The sequence below is a fragment of the Propithecus coquereli genome, unplaced genomic scaffold (genome assembly GCF_000956105.1).
Source record: "Propithecus coquereli isolate 6110/MARCELLA unplaced genomic scaffold, Pcoq_1.0 Scaffold84, whole genome shotgun sequence".
NCBI lineage: Eukaryota > Metazoa > Chordata > Mammalia > Primates > Indriidae > Propithecus > Propithecus coquereli.
Window position 1 is genome coordinate 2,715,525 of NW_012154618.1, and position 5,155 is coordinate 2,720,679.

General features: G+C 51.2%; 1 protein-coding gene across 2 annotated transcripts in view; it reads right to left on the bottom strand.

Moving 5' to 3' along the window:
- CASP7 (caspase 7, apoptosis-related cysteine peptidase) overlaps positions 1–3,429 on the bottom strand; it is a 45,449-nt gene extending 42,020 nt beyond the window's left edge. Inside the window, exon 1 of one of the 2 annotated variants that reach the window (XM_012663929.1) lies at positions 3,393–3,429. The gene's annotated coding sequence lies outside the window, so the exon portion shown is untranslated. Of the gene's footprint in view, positions 1–2,789; positions 2,815–3,392 lie in introns of those variants that run through there. The other variant, XM_012663930.1, reaches the window with a different exon arrangement.
- Between the last annotated feature and the right edge of the window lie 1,726 nt (positions 3,430–5,155).

Consider the following 5,155-nt stretch of genomic DNA (forward strand, 5'->3'; position numbering starts at 1 on the left):
AAAGAAAAAGAAGAAGAAGAGGACTCTAAGCAAAATGGCTCCTAAGAAAGCCAAACATACTGAGAAGAGTTTTGGAGACTCCTCTTCATTCTCTTCATTCAATGAATATTTACTGGAAGACCAGGCCCTGAGCTGGGAATCAGGGACACACCTGTGAGCAAACTGACCTGATCCTGCCATGCTGGGAAACAGATGTTGATCAAAGGAGGCATCAATGTCAAACTGCAATTGTGGTGTGGGCAGTGAACCATTTATACCAGGGGACCTCAAGGAGCCTCAGAGGAACTACGGAAAGTTCTAAGGGGAGGAAATGTCTGACCTGAGATCTGAATAGGGGAAGCCGAGAGGGTGGGCTGGGGCAATGCAGGCAGAGGGAACTGTGCACTCATTAAACATCTCAGAGGAAGGAGCTTCCCCTCCACATCCTTCCCAGCCACTAGGAGAGGGCCTTGGAATTAGCCACGGATATGTAAAATTCAGGCCGATTTCTATGGCTCCATGGTGGGAGGCTTTCTAGAGCTTTCCCTCCAAACACTAGGTCTTCTGTCGGAAACCTACAGCAGCCTTCTGGGTTAATGCTGAGCAGTGGCTAGGGCAGCAGGAAATGTCCTTTCTGACATTCTAAGTCAGCCAGGGTGGGTCTTGACACTTTCAAATCTGTAAGGCTAACCATTCAGTCACCTTCTCATTCCTATGAGGCTGGGCTTAGTTTCTGGAAACATCCAAAGGGCAATCATGGCCCAGGGTGGTGACCAAGTAGAGATGCCTAATCTTAGTAACATCATCTCAGTCAGGCCAAAACTTGGTTTTACTCCTTATTTCCTTTCATCCTCACAGTGCACCAAGAAAATCCAGGCCTATCTCAGTTCTGCCCAGCTTCCTGAAGCGGGCACATCTAGCATTATTTTCTTGTATTTGTCCCCTTCTTAGGGCCCAGGCTGCAAAGAGCAGTCTTTCCAGGGATATTGCTTATCTCACTGTTAAATTTGTCTAACTTCTCTTTAAATGAATTAATACATGATACGCTCAAAGCACTAACAATGCCAGGCACACAGTACATCTTCGTTAGTTATTGCTGTTATAATTATTACTATTATCCACAAGGACTATAACTGTTTGCAGATTTAGACCTTATCTTAATCTTATTCATTCTTTTTTTTTTTTCAATCACAGAAAAGCATCAGGTACATGGCAGGCACCTGATAAATATTTCTCTATAAATGTAACTGAAATGTATTTTTAAATTCTTCAGTGACCTGAATAAACTGCTGACCAAATAACAAAACCAAAGGGACCCAGGAGGGTGTTTGAGAGCCCAGAGATCTGAGATTAAATCTAATACATTATTAGACATGGGACCTTGGAAAAAGTACTCAACCTCCTAGAGCCTCAGTTTCCTCATCTGTAAAACGGGAAAACAATGGCGACTAAGTCGCAGGTGGCTGTGAGGGTGAATGAATGAAACAATGCATGTAAAATGCTAGGCACAGTGTGGCACATTCAAAATAGTCAATAAATATTAATATTCCCTATTACCCCCACTCTTTGCAAGACTAAGAAAACATTCAACTGCCAATCTTTCCCAATATTATAAAACCACATCCATATTTTAAAAAGGTTTTGTGGAGACTGAAAAAAAATTCCTGTCGTGATTATTTCTAAACACGCTTAATAGGTGCCCACATGTTGGGGCAACTGGTACATAGCTGGATAGGAAATTACTTCCCAGCTATTATATAAACTTTTTATTTTCAAGAGACAGGAAATGGATTAACTGCAGCTGCTTACTGTAAGAAGTGACATTATACAACTTGTGCCCCAGTTCTTGCCCAAATAAAGACAATCTTCATAGAGGGCTCAAAGAGAAAGCAGCCCTGAGACCTCCATGTCCCACCTCTAGCACCTGGAGAGGGTGAGGGGTCTGTGCCGTGCTCCACTGTGTCACCTGAGGCTCACAGCACTGCTAAGACACTGGAGCCTTTACCCGTCTTGTAGAAGCTTCAGTTTCTTCAGAGAGATTAAGTAACCTGTCCAAAGCTACACAGATTACAGGTGTCAGAAGGTGGACTGTGAACCTAGGTGACAGCAAGCAGTATAGTAGGGAGGATAAAGGTTAGGCTGGCGAGACCCAGAAGGAGGAAATAGCCAGTAATTTTACTGCCCCATAAACTGCAAAACGGTCTCCGGAGAGTCCACATGACTAGGTGTCGCCTGCCTTCTTTCCACCTCCTCAGGTACCTCCAAGAGCCCTGCACAAGGATACACCAACAATGATGATAGCAGTTCCAGCGCACTCAGCCTTGTCCGAGGCACTGCTATGCACCATAATCAATCACCTCCTCCCATCCCCGCTGCAAGTCAGCTCGGGATCACCCCGATTCTCATTTAACGGACGACTCACAGACTGGGCCAAGGTCCCACAGGTGGCAGGCAGGGGCACGGGTTCTGGAACCCAGGCCTGCCTGGCAAGAGAGCCTTCGCTGTTATCCGCTGTGCCGGATAACAAACCTCCGTCCCTTATAAATCCATTCCTCTTTCTCTTCCAGATGCCAGAATGAGGGGTGTTCCCAGCCCCTGGCTAGGGGGTAAGGGAGGGTGAGCTGAGCAAGGCAAGCGATAGCGGGGGCAGAAAGAGCCCTCTCCCCAAAGTTTCGTGGCAAGCCGTCGGGTCCACTGTCCCCCACTCAACCCGGCTCCCCCAGACTGCGCGGGGGACCGGGAGGGAGGAGGAAGCGGGGCAAGAAGGGGAGCGGGTAGGAAACGCGGGCGGAGGCGGGGGCCAGAGTTACCGTTCCCAGGTCGCGAAGCCAGCGCGGTCTCAGTCCCTTGGCAGTCAAGGTCTGGGACAGCAGCAGCAAAAGCGAAAGTAAAAGCCCCAGCGCTGCGGAGGGAGGGGCCGCCTGGGGCGGGACGCGGGGCCAGGCAGGGCCGCTTGCACCGCCCCGGGTTCAGGGACCGTGCACTCCGCAAAGGGGGCCGCAACGCGAAGTCACCCGAGGGCGCCGCCCTCTGCAAAGCGGGTCTCACACAGTGGCCCGGGCCGCCACGCACGTCTGCAAGTTGGCCGCTCACGGGGGAGCGCGCTAGGCAAGTTCGCAGAGATGGGAAGAATCCCGCCAGCGCGCGCGGCCCCCGGAGAGCACCCTCTGCAAATCGGGCCGCGCTCGAAGAGACCCAAAGAGCGCAGACTTCGCAGCTGCTCTCAGTGATGGGGCGCCTGTCATGTCCCCTCCACGTCCCCCGCCCTGGGTCTAGACCTCGACCTAGGCCTCGGCACCAAAGCCCGGACCCAGGTCCCATAGTCAGCGGGCCCTTCCCCAGCCAGACCCGCGACCCCAGCCGCTACTGTTCGCGTCCCCCAGGGGCTCCGCGCCCGCATCTGCCCGCGTTACCTCCCCCGAGTCCGAGCCCCTCGGGCCAGCTGTGCGATCGCCGTGCTCTTCCGGCCTCCGGGACAGTGCTTTGCGGGGCGCCCCCTTCCCGCGGGCGTAGGACGCTAACTGCGCTCTTTGAGCGACTACCCAACGCGGCCAGCTCCTGGCGGTGCGGCGCCAGAGCCATTCAAGAAATATCTGTTGCGCGCCCCCACGTGTCGGGCACAGAGTATGTGTCTGCGAGAGTGCGAGAGAGAGCGCTTGCGCCATTCCGGCTCACGGACTCTGCCCGCACCCCACAGCCCTCCAACCACGCACCCACCCCGGGGGCTTGTAACCATGGCCTCCAATGCCTTTCTCCTCAGGACTCCACAAGGAAGCAACTAATTAACTCACACTAAAGTGTAAATATCTGAGAAGAAATTGTAGTTTTCTTCATTCCACAAGACACAGTATTTGCTTTTAAGAACTACCAAAGCCTTGAGCGAGATGAGTACAAGCTTAGCCGTGCGACATTAGGTAAGAACCGCATCTTATCTTTATGTTTGCTTGCGTTCGCTTGGGCCTGACACTTCGGTATTGTCTCTAAATTCTCACCAGGTAAGGACACTTGCTTGCTTGGCCTGAAAAAGGACTGGCCCCCGGCAAGTGTAAGGGAATACTTACAATTGATTCATGTCTGTGAAAATCCTGAATTCCTGAGTGTTTTTCGCCGGCAGTAACGCGGTAGCTAATATGGTGGCACTACTCTACTTAGTACTCACGTGCCTGAGATGTTGAGGTAAACGAAGCCATTTGAGCCATTAAGATAATTTAGTTTGTGAAGAAATTTGATTGTGAATCATTTGAGAAATGACCACTAGCCATCGCTTCTCCAGTTCACCGCAGGACAGCTCAGGCCAGGCTGTGATTTATACAGTCTGCACCAAGGCTATCCCAAGATTAACAGAAATGCTACTCTCAACACCTGCAGGCCCGAACCCAAACTCTGGCCCCTGCTGGGGTACCAGCAGGCTTCTGCTCAGGTCCAGGTAGAACCTCTTTCTTCCCTGAAAGGAGGAATTCGTGTTGTACTTGTTACCAATTGATTGCCTCCCAACTTAAAATTCACCCTTTTTGTCTGCTCTGTGAAAATTGAACTGGGCTCTTTAAGTGACTCTAACTGGGCTCCTTTGTCAGCTGCCTGATGTCAAGGTTTGTCAGACATGACAGGATGGAAAGAGTTTTGCTTCCTGGTTCTGGTGTGTCTGGGGTGCTCCTGCACAGTCAGGCTCCCGCAGAGGGGGTGGCCTCTCAGCACCGGCCTCCTATAGTGCACCTGGTGACAGAGCACCCAGCAGCCAGCCACTTCCCCTGACACTTCCTTCAGGTGGTTTTGTAGCAGGCTGCCTCCATGGAGATACTTCCCCATCAGCAGCTCTCTCTGGCACCTAAATGGTGGATTTCCAGAAAGTTCTAGAGGACGAATTTCTAGCAGGTTCCACTGGTGTGGCACCACAGCGACTTGTCTGTCTGTCACCTACTGAACCGGGGCTATACTCTTTCCAGCAAGGTGTGGATCTTAGCCCTGGGGGACAGCGTGAGCTGAGGGGATCTTCCTTGGGGCCCCCATCTCAGCTCTAAGGGTGGTGGCTAGCTATGTTATATTATGTTGTTTTAGGCTGAATTGTGTTTCTCCCAAATTCATATGTTGAGGTACTAACCCCCAGGACCTCAGAATGTGACTGTATTTGGAGATAGGGTTTTTAAAGACATAAAACAAGGTTGTTAAGGTGAGTCCT